This window comes from Bubalus kerabau, chromosome 22 (genome assembly GCF_029407905.1).
Source record: "Bubalus kerabau isolate K-KA32 ecotype Philippines breed swamp buffalo chromosome 22, PCC_UOA_SB_1v2, whole genome shotgun sequence".
In the NCBI taxonomy this organism is placed as follows: Eukaryota; Metazoa; Chordata; class Mammalia; order Artiodactyla; family Bovidae; genus Bubalus; species Bubalus kerabau.
Genome location: NC_073645.1, coordinates 36004328 through 36023252, shown reverse-complemented (window position 1 = coordinate 36023252; position 18925 = coordinate 36004328). Strand labels below are relative to the sequence as shown.

The following is an 18925-nucleotide window of genomic DNA, read 5'->3' as shown; positions in this document are numbered from 1 at the left end:
CTGTAGCCTGCCAGGCTTCTCTGTCCATGAGATTCTCCAGGCAAGAATACTGGAATGGGTTGTCATTTCCTCCTCCAGGGAATCTTCCCAACCCAGGGATCGAACCCAGGTCTCTTATGTCTCCTGTATTGGCAGGTGCATTCTTTACCACCAGGGCCACCTGAGAAGCCCCACATAAATAAATAAATTTAAAAAAAAAAAAAAACCCACACACGAAACTGGTCTGCAGGCCAAATCTGGCCAACCACGTTTCATTGTTTAAAAAAAAAAAAAAAAAAAGGCTAAGTTCAGTTCAGTTCAGTCGCTCAGTCCTGTCTGACTCTTTGCAACCCCATGGATTGCAACATGACAGGCTTCCCTGTCCATCACCAACTCTCAGAGTTTACCCAAATTCATGTCATTGAGTCAGTGATGCCATCCAATCATCTCATCCTCCATCGTCCTCTTCTCCTGCCTTCAATCTTTCCCAGCATCAGAGTCTTTTCTAATGAGTCAGTTCTTGGAATCAGGGGGCCTAAGTATTTGAAGTTTCAGCTTCAGCATCAGTCCTTCAAATGAATATTCAGGACTGATTTCCTTTAGGATTGACTGGTTTGATCTCTTCGCAGTCCAAGGGACTCTCAAGAATCTCAACACCACAGTTCAAAAGCATCAGTTCTTTGGCTCTCAGCTTTCTTTATAGTCCAACTCTCACATCCATACATGACCACTGGAAAAACCATAGCTTTGACTCGACAGACCTTTGTTGGCAAAGAACGTCTCTGCTTTTTAATATGCTGTCTAGGTTGGTCATAGCTTTTCTTCCAAGGAGCAACCATCTTTTAATTTCATGTCTGCAGTCACAGTCTGCAGTGATTTTGGAGCCCAAGAAAATAAAATCTGTCACTGTTTCCATTGTTTCCCCATCTATTTGCCGTGAAGTGATGGGACCGGATGCCATGATCTTAGTTTTTTGAATGTTGAATTTTAAGACAACTTTTTCACTCTTCTCTTTCACTTTCATCTAAGGCGCTTTAGTTCCTCTTCACTTTCTACCATAAGGATTGTGTCATCTTTGTTTCTGAGTTTATTAATATTTCTCCTGGCAATCTTGATTCCAGCTTGTACTTCATTAGTAGTTTGCCCAAATGGATGGTAAAGGTGAGATGTGAACTCAATTTTGCCTTGTTCCCAAATCAGAGGTTCTACCCAGAGTCCCTGCTTAGTTCTTTTCTGAGCCCTTCTCTGGCAGGGTCTGGCTGGAGCTGGTTGTTTAGATCCAGCTAAGATGCTAACTGATTTGTGCGTGGAGGCATTGTCCCTTCCCTGTGTGGTACACAGCATCTCCTTGACTTCACAGCTGCTCTGTAAGGTGGGCTCATCCTTGAAGCCCCACCTTTTGAGGCCCAGACAGGAACTCACAGTTGGTAAGTGGCAGAGCTGGGCCTCAGATAAGGTCCTTCTGCAGAACCACAGTGCATCTTTAAGTGATTTACAACGGGAAAATCTGGTGCAAAGAAACGAGGCAAAAGGTGGCATCTGAGGCGGGATAACAGGTCACACAAGAGGAGACGCCCCAACATCATGAACCCCCGGAAGCTGCTCCACCACTGTCAGTGATCTCAGGGGTCCCCAGGAGCCCTGTTTTCAGAAACACAGTGGATAAAGCTGCCTTTGTGATTACACACAGCAGATCTGCCAGTTCTCATCCACCACCCACCTGAAATGAAGAAGAGAAGGCAATTAGTCAGTAGGCAGCTTCCCTGGAGAGCAACCCGAGACCTGGAGGTTTACACGCAGGGGAGGTGTATTGGGGTGTGCCCCTTCATCCATATCTGTAAGTGGAGGGAGGGAAGGATGGAGGGAGGCGGGGTTGAGTCAAGGGAGAAGTTGGGCCACCATACAGTCACAGCAGAGGCCCCTGTGATCCCACGGGGAGCTCTGGAGCCTGGATAACCTCCTCTGTTGTCCTGAATCCGCACACAGGGTTGAGGGTGTGAGCCCTGACATGGTGTTGTTGGTGGTTTAGTCGCTAAGTCGTGTCCGACTCTTGCGACCCCATGGGCCGTAGCCCACCAGGCTCCTCTGTCCGTGGGATTTTCCAGGCAAGAATACTGGAGTGGGTTGCCATGTTCTCCTCCAGGGGATCTTCTCAATCCAGGGATCAAACCCCGGTCTCCTGCATTGTGGGTGGATTCTTTACCACTGAGTTACTGGACCCCAACATGGACCAGTCATTAAACTCAGGATGCCACAGAGCTTGGGCATACAGTCAGACAAGCAGCTCCCTTTGGTGAGGGCAGCTTCTGACTGTGAGCCTCCAGCAGCCCAGCACTGCCTTCAGCTGGATGAATAAGCACCCCACTTCTAAAGAGGAAGCTGAGGGCCCACCACAGTGTCCACTATAAATAGGCTTTAGGATGTGCCTGGGTGCAGGCACTTGCCAGGGTGTACACACACACACACACACACACACACACACACACCCTCTTACACACACATCCTCCCTGGTCATGCCTGAGCCCCTGCAACCTCACCCCATCCCCTAAGAATTCAAATTGGTGAGAAAGCACTGTGAGATACCACCCTCCGGAAGGAAAAAGAGAGACTTAACCCTCCCCCCACCAAACTGTTGCTTTTTTAAAAGCTAAAGTAGGAAGAATGAAACAGTCTCCTCAATTTACACTGGCTTTGGCCTGCCTCACCATTATGATGGATTATGTTGTTACTCAATTACATAATAGATGGTTGCCTAATTTACCCAACTGTATATAGATATAAAAAAAATTCATTTCCCCCATAAACAAGAGCATAATTTTAACCACCAAACCACTCAAAATCTTAACCCCAAGCCACCTTATTTGCATTTTTTCCCGACAGAGCTTACATTTTTATTTCTTTAATTGGACAATTTTGAGCATGAAGCCTGACCACCAGCCGTGCTGGGTGATAACAGCCTCCCTCTCCAGCCACATTCACCCCTCTCCCTTCCATTTCCAGAATTAAAGGAATGTTTAATGGCCTCGGGCCACTTCCAGAGTTGAAAGAACATTAAAAGAGTTGGGGCTCAGTCCATTGGGTCAGAAGAGGCTACAAACTGAGAGGACAGGTCCCCTGAGCCCCTTCTCGGTTTGGGCATCTCTAATAGTCGCTGCAAATGTTAGGGCTCTTAAACGTCCACGTGCTTTCTTGCTGGAGTTCTGAGAGCCTCAGAGAAACATTAGAAAAACGAAAAGAGAACAAAAGAAAAATGAGTAGATCATTTGCTTAAAAAAGATCCTTCAAGTGTCTACCCAACTGTATCCTTTCCCCAGTCTCTCTTTCTTTTAATTATTTCATCTTACAGAAAAAGGCAACGGTGACTCAAAGTTTCCAGACCCAACATCATCCGTTTCCCTATTCACAGAGATGTGCTTTTCCTAAAGAGCGCAGGTGGCAGATTTACAGTATAATAGCTTTAAAATCTCTCTACTGGATTCTCTGCTTGTTCACATTTTTTTTTTCTCTTTTGTGTATTTGTTTGTTTTTATTATCGTTGTTATTTTTAATCTTCCAAGTTCTCGAAGAATGCTTCTCCAAGGCAAGGTCTTTGGGGCCCTTTAATGCCAGGGTAACTCTGTACTTAACTTGCAGCCATGGTACCATTCAAGATCAAAGAGGCAAGGCGGGATTAATGGAAAAGAATTGCTGTTACTTTGTAAGAATTTCTGGATGTTAACCATCTCTGACCGTGTGTCAACTCCTTCCAACTTCATTCATCAGTAGACTCTCTTGAAACCTCATGGATCCCTGGCCCATAATCTTCTTTTGTTTCTGTAATGAGATGAAGGGAAATAACTTCCACTGAAATAAGTTCCAATTAATTATGCCTCTGAGTAAATCTTTTGGATCACGATAAATGGCTCACAGTGAGAAGCGCCAGCTCTCCTGGAATATGTGTGTGTGCATGCTCGCTTTTTGTTTCTTGTTTCGTTTAGGAAGTAAGGAAAAATCAAACCAGATTTCAAAACTGAAAAACCGATTGCCAAAAAAAAAATTGATTGCAATTAACTGCTTTGGAAGATAATCCACAGTTTAGAAGATGAGGCTGATAAACCCTCAAACCTTCTGGAAACACTCTTTGGGCAGGAGGAACTGGACTCACTCACTATTTTCCTGCTAAATTTAAACCCTATGAAATTATCTACATATAGAGATGTCTGTTGGGGTTTGGGGGATGTGGGTAGGGGGTAGTGAATGAGAGGGTGACTTTAAACAGAAATTGTGTGTTTTGAAGGCAAAAGTTTTATTATAAGCTTGGATTTTGCAAGGGGGGAGGTTAACAATTTTTTTTTGGTCAGTGGACGGCTTTGGATAAGAGTTTACATGAGTTTCTAAACTAGGATATTATTGGCCCCCAAGTAAGAATGTGAAATTTACAGATGTTTCATAGTCACAGCGTGTGCATGCTCAGTCGCTTCAGTCGTGTCTGACTCTTTGTGACCCCATGGGCTGTAGCCCGCCAGGCTCCTCTGTCCATGGAATTCTTCAGGCAAGAATGCTGGAATGGGTTGCCATGTCCTCCTCCAGGGGATCTTCCCAACCCAGGGTTCGAGCCTGCATCTCCTGCATTGCAGGCAGATTCTTTACCACTGAGCCACTGGGGAAGCCCTCTTATTCACAGATTATGTATGAAATTGGCATGGGGGTAGGGTTGGCACTTAGCCAGTTGAGTGCCAATTCTCAACCAAAGAGAGGTCAGAATAGAAACAAAAGAGAGCCCAGGGAACACCACTGTGTAAAAGGAAAGCAGACAAGGAAGAGATGTGGGACAGGTGACTGAGACGAAACAGCCATACTTGAAAAAATCCTTTTAAGAGATTTTTTAAAAAATTGAAGTATAGTTGATACACAATATTATATTAGTTTGTGATTCGAGTAAGTCTAATAACCACCTGTCATCATAGTTATGGCAATATTATTGACTATATTCCCTATGCTGTGTATTACATCCCTTTGATTTATTTATTTTGTAAATCAAAGTTTGTATCTCTTAATTCTTCTTCACCTATGTGGAACAATGCTTCGCCTTGATTCCCTCTGGCAGCCACCAGTTTATTCTCTGTATCTGCATCTGTTTCTGTTTTGTTTGCTTGTTTTGTTTTGATTTATTTTTTAGATTCCACACATAAGTAAAATCATATAGCATTTGACTTTCTGATTTATTTCGTTTAGCCTAATGCCCTCTGGGTCAATCCATGTTATCACAAATGGCAAGATTTAATTCTTTTTTTTTTTTTTTTGTCTAGGTAATATTCCATTGTCTGTGAGTGTGCCTGCCCATGTGTGTGAGTGTGTGTGTGTGTGTACACGTACACACCACATCTTTTTTATGCATTCATCTATCAGTGGGCATTTAGGTTGCTTCCATATCTTGATTATTGTGAATAATGTTACAATGAACACAAGAGTGCATATATTTTTCAAACTAGTATTTCTGTTTTTTTTGGTAAATACCCAGAGTGGAATTTTATTTTATTTTAATTTTTTAGAAAGGAAAGTTTTATTTATTTACTTATTCAATTTTATTTATTTCTCTATTTTTGGCTGTGCCGAGACTGCATCTCACTGCTGCACACGGGCTTTTTCTCTCAAGTTGTCGCAAGCAGGGGCTACTCTTCTTTGCCATGTGTCATCTTCCCGTTGCTGTGGTTTCCACTGTTGTGGAGCATGGGCTCTAGCAAGGCAAGCTTAGCAGTTGTGGTGAATGGCTTTAGTACCTCCGAGGCACGCAGCAGCTTCCTAGACCAGGGATTGAACCTGGGTTCCTTGCCTTGCTAGGCAGATTCTTAACCACTGGACTACCAGGGAAGCCCAAGGAAGATTTTTATTTATTTTTTTATTTTCTTTTTGGCCACACTGCACAGCATGTAGAACTTCCCAGACCAGGGATCAAACCTAGGCACCCCCTGCAGTGGAAGCTCTAGTCTTAACCTCTGGACCATCAGAAAGTCTGCTAGTTCTTATTTTTAATTTTTAGAGAAACCTCCTCCATATTTTGTTCCATAAGTTGCTACACTCATTTATGAGGGTTCTCTTTTCTCCACATCTTCACCAACACTTGTTATTTATTGTCTTTTTAAAATAATAGCCATTCTGACAAGTGTGAGGTAATGTCTCATTGTAGTTTTGGTTTGCGTTGCCCTGATGATTAGTAATGCTGAGCATTTTTTCATGTATCCATCGGCCATCTTTTGGCTTTCTTGAGAAAAAGGTCTATTCAGGTCTTCTGCCTATTTTTCCATCAGGTTTTTTTTATACTGAGTTATATGAGTTCTCTCTAAATTTGGATGTTAATCTCTTATCAGATATATCATTTGCAAATATCCTCTCCCATTTCTTAAGTTGCCTTTTCATTTGTTAATGTTTTTTTTCTCCTTATCCAAAAGTTCTTTTAGTTTGATGTAGTCCCATTTGTTTATTTTTGCTTTTATCACCCTTACCTGAAGAGATAGATCCAAAAACATATTGCTAATACCAAAGTCAAAGAGCATTCCACCTATGTTTCTTGTAAGAACTTTATGTTTTCAAGTCATAGATTCAATTCTTTAACCCATTTTGAGTTTATTTTTTAATATGGGGTAGTTTGATCCTTTTGCACATCCAGGTTTCCCAACAACATTTATTGAAGAAACTGTCTTTTCCCCATTGTATATTTTCACCTCCTTCATCACAGATTCAGTCAGTTCAGTCGTTCAGTCATGTCTGACTTTTTGCAACCCCATGGACTGCAGCACGCCAGGCTTCCCTGTCCATCACCAACTCCCAGAGCTTGCTCAAACTCGTCCATAGAGTGGGTGATGCCACCCAACCACCTCATGCTCTGTCATCCCTTTCTCCTCCTGCCTTCAATCTTTCCCAGCATCAGGGTCTTTTCCAAGGAGTCAGTTCTTCGCATGAGGTCGCCAAAGTATTGGAGTTTCAGCTTCAACATTAGTCCTTCCAATGAATATTTAAGACTGATTTCCTTTAGGATAGACTGGTTTGATGTCCTTGCACTCCAAGGGACTCAAGAGTCTTCTCCAACACCACAATTCAAAAGCATCAATTCTTCAGTGCTCAGCTTTCTTTATAGTCCAACTCTCACATCCATACATGACTACTGGAAAAACCATCGTTTTGACTAGACAGACCTTTGTTGGCAAAGTAATGTCTCTGCTTTTTAATATGCTGTCTAGATTGGTCATAGCTTTTCTTCCAAGGAGCAAGTGTTATTTCATGACTGCAGTCACCATCTGCCTTGATTCTGGAGCCCCAGAAATAAAGTCTGTCACTGTTTCCATTGTTTCCCCATCTATTTGCCATGAAGTGATGGGACCAAATGCCATGATCTTAGTTTTTTGAATGTTGAGATTTAAGCCAACTTTTTCACTCTCCTTCACTTTCATCAAGAGGCTCTTTAGTTACTCTTTGCTTTCTATCATAAGGGTGGTATCATATGCATATCTGACATTATTGATATTTTGACAGGCAATCTTGATTCCAGCTTGTGCTTCATCCAGTCCAGCATTTCCCATGGTGTATGTATTCTGCGTCTAAGTAAAGTAATCAGGGTGACAGTATACAGCCTTGAAGTACTCCTTTCCTGATTTGGAACCAGTCTGTTGTTCCATGTCCAGTTCTAACTATTGCTTCTTGACCTGCATACAGATGTCTCAGGAGGCAGGTCAGGTGGTCTGGTATTCCTATCTCTTTAAGAATTTTCCACAGTTTGTTGTGATCTACACAGTCAAAGGCTTTGGCATAGTCAATAAAGCAGAAGTAGAAGTTTTTCTGGAACTGTCTTGCTTTTTCAATGATCCAACAGATGGCAATTTGATCTCTGGTTCCTCTGCCTTTTCTAAAACCAGCTTGAACATCTAGAAGTTCATGGTTCATGCACTGTTGAAGCCTGGCTTGGAGAATTTTGAGCATTACTTTGCTAGCATGTGAGATGAGTGCAATTGCGTGATAGTTTGAGCATTCTTTGGCATTGCCTTTCTTTGGGATTGGAATGAAAACTGACCTTTTCCAGTCCTGTGGCCACTGCTGAATTTTCCAAATTTGCTGACATATTGAGTGCAGCACTTTCACAGCATCATCTTTCAGGATTTGAAATAGCTCACCTGGAATTCCATCACCTCCACTAGCTTTGTTTGTAGTGATGCTTCCTAAGGCCCACTTGACTTCACATTCCAGGATGTCTGGCTCTAGGTGAGTGATCACACCGTCGTAATTATCTAGGTCATGAAGATCTTTTTTGTATAGTTCTTCTGTGTATTCTTGCCACCTCTTATTAATAGCTTCTGCTTCTGTTTGGTCTATAGTCTTTCTGTCCTCTATTGTGCCCATCTTTGCCTGAAATGTTCCCTTGGTATCTCTAATTTTCTTGAAGAGATCTCTAGTTTTTCCCATTCTATTGTTTTCCTCTATTTCTTTGCATTGATCACTGAAGAAGGCTTTCTTATCTCTCCTTGCTATTCTTTGGAACTCTGCATTCAAATGGGTATTCAAATGGTTACATCATAGATTAATTGACCGTATATGTACAGGTTTATTTCTGGTCTCTCTATTCTGTGCCAGTGATTTTTGTGTCTGGTTTTGTGATAGTACCACATGGTTTTGATTACTGTAGCTTTACAATATAGTTTGAAATCAGGGAGCATGATGCCTTCAACTTTCTTTTTCTTTCTCAAGGTTGTTTTGGCTATTCAGGGTCTTCACGTTTCTATGCCGATTTTAGAACTATTTTATTCTATTTATATGGAAAATTCCATTGGTATTTTGATAGGGACTGCTATGTGGATCTTTATTATTTCACTGTTTATAATAGAAAAGAATGGAAACAACCAAAATGAGGTTCACCAAATAAATCGTGTTATGTGCACATAACAGGATATGTGGCAACCATTTAAAATGATATAGAAGACTATTTAATAACTTCTACTATGCTTAATGGGGCTTCCCAGATAGCTCAACTGGTAAAGAATCCATCTGCAATTCAAGAGACCCTGATTCAATTCCTGCTGCTGCTGCTGCTAAGTTGCTTCAGTCGTGTCCGACCCTGTGCGACCCCATAGACAGCAGCCCACCAGGCTCCCCCGTCCCTGGGATTCTCCAGGCAAGAACACTGGAGTGGGTTGCCATTTCCTTCTCCAATGCATGAAAGTGAAAAGTGAAAGTGAAGTCACTCAGTCGTGTCCAACTCTTCGCAACCCCATGGACTTCAGCCTACCATGCTCCTCCGTCCATGGGATTTTCCAGGCAAGAGTACTGGGGTGGGGTGCCAGATTCAATTCCTAGGTTGGGAAATTCCCCTGGAGAAAGGATAGGCTATCCACTCTAGTTATTCTTGGCCTTCACTGGTGGCTCAGCTGGTAAAGAATCCACCTGCAATGCAAGAGACCTGGGTTTGATCCCTGGGTTGAGAAGATGCCCTGGAGGAGGGCATGGCAACCCACTCCAGTATTCTTGCCTGGAGAATCCCCATGGACAGAGGAGCTTGGAGGGCTACAGTCTATAGGGTCACAAAGAGTCAGACATGACTGAGGACCTAAGCACAAACACACATGCTGACAATATATTGTCAAGTGAACAAAGCAGCTTATAAAGCATTTTGAACAAAATTATCAATTTTTATTTATATATAATATTGAATTTATATGATATATTCATGCATACATACACACAATGTCAATGGAAAAAAACTGAAGAGATATAAACATTAGCAGTGGCTGGGATTATGGGTAATTTTAATTTTCTTCTTTATGTCTTTCCATACTTTATAAACTTTCTACAATGAGTAGCTCTTATTTTTATAGGAAAAAAGTATTAAAAATGTATGCACAACATACTTTCAGTGAATTTAAGAGTAAAAGAGGACTCATGTATTCCTCCTCGGGTCAATTATTTCCTATATAGGCCCCACCCAACCCTGAAGACTCGCCAAGAGATCCATAGACTTGTGAGTCCACATAATTGAAAGAGTCACAACATTCAGAATGAATGTGTCAACCATGCATCAGCACTTTCTGTGGGTCAAGCACCTTAGGCGGAAGCAGACTAAAACCAATATACATGCTGTCTACCTGAAACTATCACAACATTGCTAACTGACTACACTCCAAATACAAAAGTATTAAAAAAAAGAAAAAAAAAAGAACCAAGATACAGCGTCTGCTCTCATGTAGCTCACAGCCTTGTGGGGGAGGAGAAATGCATATAAAAGCAGCTCTCATGCAGGTCAGCTCTCAGAGGCCCCTTCAGAGGGTCTGCAGTATGTCAGTGGTACAACACTGAGGTTGGGTGGAAGAAAACGAGTCCAGGGTTGAACTCAGTAAGCACAAAGAACCATAGCTCACGTTATCTTCCCAGCCACTCCTAGATGTTCTAACATGGGGAACATGCTTCAACATGGGGAAGCCAAGGCCCAGAGCACCAGGGACCTGCAGCAGCCTGAGGAGGAAGACACCCTCACCCAGGTCTCCTCTACTCTAGGGTTCTCATTTTTCTTCCACTCCAGTGGGTCTTACAGTGTGAGGAATGGACCACCACTCTCCGGAAACAGATGTTCTTAAAAAGGGTTCCAGGATCAAAGATTTTGAGGAAGTGATTTCAACTCTCTGTAGGAGAGTTATCCAACACATTAGCATGTCAGAAGGTCCTTTGGCAAGATCCTTGCAAGAGCATTTTCCACTCTTACGGGACCACCAAACCATATTTTCAGGTACCATCCGTGAATCCTCTTGGAACCTGGGAGGATTCATGCTCTGTCACAGCACTGCATTCTGACCAGGAGAGGCAGATATGACAGAGAGCAGCTCAGGAGAAGAGAGCTTCTGGGCCCTGAAAGGTGAGGGGTCTTTGGCAGGTGCAGAAGAGGGGACGGTTATTATTATCCTTTGTGGAAACAGCCCAAGTGGCAGCCAGTGAGACACCCTAGATGCAGCCCTGTCACCCCTGATGCCAGTGAAGGAGCGAGAGGACTGATCCATCTGCATCTTCCTGCAGCTGCAATGATGCTGAAACCCAGGAGGCCATGAAGAGAGCATGACTGACAGCCGAGTCAGTGACGAGTTAATCTCCCTCATGAGGATTTGGGCCTGCACGGCCTTAACGGGCACGCAATTTGCCTAATTTTCCCTCAAGGGATGTGTCTTCCCTCCTCAAGAAAGTCACTAAGGACTTCTTCACTCTCACTTGTAAACAGCCGTGGATAATGTCTTCCCATGATCTCTCTGCTGCGCTGGCCTTTGGATGCTCATTTAACCTAAATGGCTGCGGGCTTCACTGGGGTCCCTGGAGGCCCATGCCTGCCTGAAAGGTAGCCTCTCCCAGCCCCCTCCAGATTCCTGATCATAGCTCTCCCAGTGCCCAGGGAAAGGGCAGGCAGAGGGGGCCGCACATTTCATATGGATACAGGGTTTCTCGGAGGAGGCCACCGGCTAAGCAAAATTAGAGAAGGCACATGTTTGTGCTTATCATTCAAACACTTGGGAGTTAGCCCTGGGTTTGAATCCCGCCTCTGATCTGTACCCACTATGCGACTTTTGACAAGAGACACAAGGTCTCTTGGTCCAAGATCCTCAGCGGTAAACAGGAAAGAAACAGAGGAATGTCCCAGTGTGAAGCACCAGGGACAAAGGCTGGCCAGTGGCAGGTCTCAATGATAGCCCTGATGATGGTGCCAACTGAGGCATAGACCCTAGCCCAAATGAGCTCCTGTGGGGTAAAAGAGGAGCAAATACAACTCCAGGAGAAATTTTACTCCTAAAGTTCCAGTGCTAACTAGAGATGAGTCCTAAGACGAAAGACCCAGGGCGCCAGCACAGACAGAAAGCTTCATCAAGGATATTGAGTCTTGAAATAAGAGGGTGATGAAGCAAGAAGAAGGGAAAGGGGAACCACATGAGAAAAGGTCCAGAGGCTGACCCCACGGGGTAGGTTTAAGCTGCTCCAGAAGATTAGAGCGGGGCCAGAGACAGGAGGACCAGGTAGGGAGACAGGAAGGGGCAAGAGAGACAGGCTGGGACCAGTGTTGAAAGCCAGGTTTGCCCTGATGCCATAGGACATAGAACCTTCGAGGGCACCTGAACTCAGACACAAAGGATTAAATGGTCTTTGGAAGACACTTACTGAGCCTTGTGCAGATGGTTTGAGCCGAGGAAGAGGACAAAAGAGAGTAGTCACAAGACCAAATCACAGTAGACTTCACCTGAAAACCAGAGCAGCATTTTGGGGGAAAGAGCATCAGAAACAAATGTAAGAACCTCAGTGCTCCTCTCTGGGATCATTTGCTGTGATGCTGCCAGTACTAACTGGTGATGGGAGTGCATGAGGACCCGGGAGAGGAGTGAGAAAGCTGCTCTAGCCTTATGTGTAATGATTTAATTTTTACAAAATTGGATTAATGCTTTACTTGTGTAATGAAAAATTAATTGAAAAAAAAACTAAGAAATCCATCTTTCCAGCATTCTAAAAGAGAATTCCTCTTAGGGATTAATTTTTTATTTTTGTGCAGAAGTTTTCACAAATTAGCCAAATGAAACACCGATATTTCTGGGACGATTTCTTTCCGAGGCCTAAAAGCTGCCTGCGCACAACCTCCTCAGTGTCCTGGGCTAACAGGCAAGGGTGCCTTTATCGAATGTTTGCTGAAAATGAACAAACCCAGAGGCAAAGCCAGTGGTATCCTGTGTCTGTTAGCTCAGGACTTATCAACCGCTTCTCCAAGGTTCATGTCTCCCGAGCTGGCTCCTCTGAAACCATCTTTCCTTCAAGAAACTGCACTCTCTCCTTACTGTGAATGCTCCCAAGTCAAACTAGCAGAGGGACAAGGTTTCCACTGCAGATGGAATTTCAGGGTGCTGTGGTCCTTGGCATTGGATAGAGACATGAGTGCTCCCAAGTAGAAACCTAGAAAGCCAGTTGGATCCCCATTTTGTGCTCATGTCCCTCACCACCTTGTCAAAGGTCCCTTCTGTCTCCTATCATCATAGGAGAAAAAAGACAGAAGGCTGCTCTGGCTGGGCAGTGAGCAGCCGCATAGAAGGTGCCAAGGGAGAGGGAAATATGCATCATTAATATTTAATGCCCTTTTTCCATTTTCCCCTAATAAGCTGAGCGCTACAGCGGGGAGAGCTGATTTATTTTGTCAGCAGTGGAAATATTTCAAGTATGATGCATGTCACTGGGTCACACAGAACCCATCACACAGAAACACACACTGCAGAAGCATGCGGGAAGAATCTTCTGAACTTGATCTCAAAGCCTTTAGGCTTCGGGAAGTCTTGCAAATAGCACAGGATTTCAGTATGAACTGGTTGTAGGACAGGCAGTGAGGTGGGTATTGGGCCACAAGGCTGTCCCCCACAGTTGGTGCAAGGCACTGGGGACCATGGCAGAACAAGCGGTGACTTTGGAGGCAAACAGCATCAGTGTCCTGCCCTTACCCACTCCCACCCCCTGCCCAGCTTCTGTCCATTTCCCTTGGCATCAAAGGCTTCTCATCACAAGTCCCTGAAACTTGTTGAGGACTTCTCTGGCCACCAACGCTTGTTCTGCTGCTGCTGCTGCTGCTGCTAAGTCGCTTCAGTCGTGTCTGACTCTGTGCGACCCCAGAGACGGCAGCCCACCAGGCTCCCCCGTCCCTGGGATTCTCAAGGCAAGAACACTGGAGTGGGTTGCCATTTCCTTCTCCAACGCTTGTTCTACCTGTTAGCTAATCAGGTTGGAAAGAGCCAGGCAGTTAAAGCTTTTGGAAATAGCCTTGGAAAGACATCAGGTGGGGCCCGATGAATGATTAGTACAGCTTCTTCATCCTTCTGAGATGGGCTCTACTCTGTCTCCTAGACTCCTCGGTTGAATTCAACCCCGAGTGCCTGCAGCCATAACTTGCCCATTAGCACACCTTGTACTGCCTTCCTTCCTGCCCCACCCCGACCCCCATCTCACTTCTCCAATCCCTCCCCAGTTCTTTTTGGAATCACTGCCCAAATAAACTTACATTCAGACTGTTGACTTAGGCTCTGCTAGCCAAACTATTTCATTCTTGATTTTCTCATGTGGACAAATGGTGAAAGCAGCAACCATCCAGCTGGCGGTCTTGGGAGCCAAGTGGAATAAGACCTATGACAGCACCAGCAAGCATGGCGGGAAGCCAGTAAATGCAAGATTCACTCATTCTTAATAGGAACGTGGGCTTCTTGTAAGCCAGGCATCAAACCATGCTGTGGGCTATAAAATAAGTTCTCCCTGTCTCTCTGTGAATATTAATGTCTACTCCAACCTTTGTAGGGTCCTTCATGTTCTCCTTGCCATGAGAGGTTAGCATGTGGATGAGAAGCAAGAGATTAGAATAAGTGCTAAAGAGATGAGGGATTCCCTGGTGGTGCAGTAGTAAAGAATCTGCCTTCCAATGCAGGAGACACCGGTTCGATCCCTGGGTCGGGAAGATCTCCTGGAGGAGGAAATAGCAAATAGCAACCCACTCCGGTATGCTAGCCTGGAAAATCCTGTAGACCAAGGAGCCTGGAGGGCTACAGTCCATGGGGTTGCAAAGCATTAGGCACAACTGAGCATGAGATGATGGTAGAAGGGCACGTGCCTGAAGGTCAGAGGTTCTGGGTGTGTCAGGGGTTGGACTGTGGTTCCAGAAGATTTGTCCAAGTCCTAACCCCCAGCACCAGCAAACACGACTCAACTTGGAAAGGGGCCTTTGCAAACATAATGAAGGATCTTAAGATGAGATCATCCTAGAGTGGGTCTCCAATCCAATGGCGAGTGTCTTTAGAAGAAGAAGAGGAAACACAAAGAGGAGAAAGGCAGGGGAGAAGGCCAGTCATGTGGAGATGGAGCAGATTCAAGTGATGCTACTGTTAGTCAGGGAGCCCCTGGAGCCCCCATTAGCTGGAAGAGGAAAGGAAGAACTCTCCTTCAGACCCTTCAGAGGGAGCATGGCCCTGCTGACATCTAGATTTCAGACTTCTGGTCTCCAGAGCTGTCAACAAATTTCCGTTGTTTGAAGTCCCCAAGTTTGTGGTAGTGTTTAAGAATCAGCCTTGCAATGCAGGGGACACAGGTTCGATCGCTGATGAGGGGAACTGAGATCTCACATACCGAGGAGAAACTAAGCTGGCGAGCTGCATCTACCAAAACCCAAGCGCTCTGGAGCCACAGCCCACAACTAGAGATTTTGTGCACCCCAAGGAAAAATCCTGCAGCGCACAACAAAGATCTCTCATGCTGCAACTAAGACCTGACACAGCCAAAGAAATAAATAATATTCTTTTAAATTATAGAAGCTTAGTTTCAATAGGCTGGTTTGGGCAGAAGGTAAATCTATTGGAAGGATGTCAAAGTTTGCTGTGTAAGTCAGGATGGACTAACTGCTGTAAGAACTGACTCACAGTCACAGGGGCTGAGGACGTGAAGCTTTCTCCATGCTTTACAGGTGACTGGTCATGCAGGGACCCAGGCCCTCACATCCTGTGACTCTGCCCTCCTCTAAGACCTCATAGGACTCTCTATTCAGCCAGCCCCCGGGGTGGGGAAGAGAGAGCATCAGAAGACAACAAATGAGGGATTATTGGTTTGTTCTGTTTTACTTTGGGGTTTAATGGGTTGAATAGTGTTTCTCAGCCCCCACTCTGCAAAAAAAAAAAAAAAAAATATATATATATATATATATATATATATACACACATACATCCAAGTCCTAACCCCTGGTGCCTGGGTGTGTGACCTTATTTGGAAATACAGTTTTGCAGATGTAATGAAGTTAAGGATCTTTGGATGAAATCATCTTGGATCTCAAGATGATGATCAGTGTCCTTATAATAGAAAAGAGGAGGAGTTAAGACCCAGGGACACAGCGGGAAGCCACATAAAGACCCAGGTAGAGATTGGATGATGCATGTACAAGCCAGAAGGCCAAGGGTTTCTGGAGCCATTGGAAGCCAGAAGAGAATGGATTCTCCCTCAGAACCCTGAGAAGGAACCAATCCCTCCAACACCTTGATTTCAGACCTCTGACCTCCTGAACCTTGAGAAAATACATTTATATTGTTTCAGCTCCTGTTTCCGGTAATTTGTTACGGCAGCCCAGGGAAACTGGTCCATCGGGTAAGGCCAAGAGAAAGCAGTGCTCACATCCATTGGTCCAAACGTGCTCACGTGGCCCCATGTAACTGCAAGTCTGGGAAGCAAAGCCTGGCTGTGTGTCAGGAAAGCACATGTATTCATGAGCCTAAAGACTCACTGCCAAGTTCAAAGAACCAACTGCCAAGAGACTGGGCAGCCAGAACAAGCCAAACTCGTGCAACAGGATGAATCCGCTTAGGACAGCCACTGCGGCCGCCACGGAAACCTGGAAGGTGCCACTCCCATTCCCAATGGGAAGTGCTTGCCCCTCCCAGCCGTGGACACAGCTGTCCTCTCTAGGCACCTCTGGCCTCAACATCTAGCTAGTGTGATTCTAACTGCAGACTAGAATCACCAGAAGGGGTTGCCCTTTTAAAACTACCATTGGTCTCATTCCCCAACAATTCTGATTTAACTGGTCTTCAGTAGGACCCAGGCTTCAGTGCTTGTTAAAAGCCCCTGGGGATGATTCTAAAGTGTAGGCAAGGATGAGAACAACTGTCCTAAGCTGTCTTAATATCTGTCTTAATACAATTTTTTCTTGTAGATTATATCATTTGAAACTCAACCCCAGGAATGATGATGGATTGATAGCACTGGCCCCATTCCACAGATGAGGAAACTAAGTCTCTGAGAAGTGAAATGACTTTTTGATGCTGCACGGTTATGTGGAGCACAGCCAGGATGTGAATTCAGGTCTGTAATGTTAAGTCTGCCGTCCCCAGACCAGAGCTCTCCTATAACAAGACACTGGTTATGAAGCTTACCATGCCTTATTAATGCGGCTCTGGACTGATGGAAAGGCATTGGTGAAACCTGAATTCAAAGCATAAGGACTATTTCCTTCTTTCCACATCAGATCTCTGACAACTAAAGAGACATTTGTCCAGCTCTTCATATGTGAGGCCACAGAGCATTCTAGGCACTGTGCCCAGGGCCTGCACTCTTGGCAAAGGCTCACAAAGATGCTTGAGATCTGAAATCTTTGCTTTCAAAATACAAAATGCAAAAGTGCAAACTAAAAACAAGCAACTGCTTAATTAATATATACGAATGTCATTACTTGTTAAACTTTGTATGCATTAAAATTTTACCACATTTGAATGCAATTTGAGGTTATGTTTTCTTGCTTTGCTGTGCACAATTAGCGGTGAAACCTGAGAAACCATGACTAATTACAAAATAAATGAGTTACTTGGAGCCATACCATTTCCAAAGCAAAGTCATAAAAATTCTTTGAAGTTTTTTTTATAGCAAAAAGTAAATTTTGCTATAACGTGGGTGCTTTTAATGTCTTTGACAAGATGGAAGGTGGGATTATCAAAATCAGAGCATGCCTGAGACATCTGATGGCTCTGGCTGTACGTGAAACTATGGTGTTCATCACCCCCACCCTAGAGAATGCAGTTCAAGCCTGGTGACAATATGGATACAGCCATGCCCACAGGCCTGGTCTCCCCTGTCCCTGAGCAGCAACCCCAGGACCACCATGACTCAGGGAGCAATAGAATGATGTTGTCGGTAAAAAATGGGACATTTTTTGTGGGTAAAAATGTGGGACTTTTTCATCTTCATCATAACTGATTGAGAAGTCTCCTTTGGGCATTTTTTTTTTAATTTACAAACTTGGTATGTTAAAAAAAAATAAATACCCAATGGAGACTTTCATCAATCATGATGAAGATGTGTGCTTGCGTGCTCAGTCACTTCCCTCATGTCTGACTCTTTGTTACCTTATGGATTGCCAGGCTCTTCTGTCCATGGGATTCTGCAGGCAAGACTATGGAGTGGGTTGCCAAGCTCTACTTCAAGGGATCTTCCCAACCCAGGGATCGAACCTGAGTTATGGTCTCTTATGTCTCCTGCATTCTCAGGCAGGTTCTTACCACTAGCGCCACTTGGGAAGCCCCCATGATAAAGATGAGAAAGTCCCATTTTTACTCACAACATCTTTCTATTGCTCCCTAAGAGTCATTGTAGTCCCTGGAATTGCTGCTCAGGGACAGAGGAGGCCAGGCCTGTGGGCGTGGCTGTGTCCCTCTTGCCACCAGGCTTGAACTGTATCCTCTGGGCTGGGGGCAATAAACGCTATGGTTTCACATACAACCAGAGCCATCGAATGTCTCAGCATGCTCTGATGTTGGTAGTCCTATTTTCCATCATGTCAAAGATATTTAAAAAACACCCACATTATAGCAAAATTTACTTTTTGCTATAAAAAAGCCTCGAAGGATTTTTATGACTTTGCTTCAGAAATGGCATGGCTCCAAGTAACTCAAAAGTTTTTAGTGTCTTCTTAAAATGAAGCAAACTTTCATTTACTCTTCTCATTGGCTCCTCACACATCCCTAAATGGCCTTCCTACACTGAGGACACTTGATTAGACCAAACCTGCCTCTTTTAGCTCAAATTTGGGATTTTTCTGATTGGTTTCCTTTCTTTCCCATCCTTGAAGAGACACTCTTCTCCTCTCCCTTTTTCCTTCTCCCTTTTTCCTTTCTTTCTCCCCTTTTCCCTTCCTTCCTCCCTTCCTTCTTCCTTCCTCCATCCTTCCCATTCCCACAGCACTCACTCTCTTACTCAAATACAGTGATAGATACTAGAAACACAGAATTTGTAAAGGTATGAGGCCTGGCTTAAGTAACTGAAATCTAGTGAGAAGGGAAGATGAGCAGAATAAGTGTGTGGATAGATAATCAGGATTCCAGATTATGCAGATAAGCAGGTGGAACCACAGGTATCTAGAACAGGATATAGAAACAACAAAAAGCAAAACCAAACCTCTATT

At 44.2% G+C, this 18925-nt stretch overlaps 1 long non-coding RNA gene across 7 annotated transcripts in view; it reads right to left on the bottom strand.

Annotated features, from left to right (window-relative positions):
* Positions 1–2893: 2893 nt before the first annotated feature.
* LOC129636502 (uncharacterized) overlaps positions 2894–18925 on the bottom strand; it is a 31046-nt gene continuing 15014 nt past the window's right edge. For 5 of the 7 annotated variants that reach the window (XR_008706959.1, XR_008706957.1, XR_008706960.1 and 2 more), the window contains one exon: positions 2894–3792. This is a non-coding gene — a long non-coding RNA (uncharacterized LOC129636502). The remainder of the gene's footprint in view (positions 3793–18925) is intronic. The other 2 variants (XR_008706958.1, XR_008706962.1) reach the window with 1 other exon arrangement.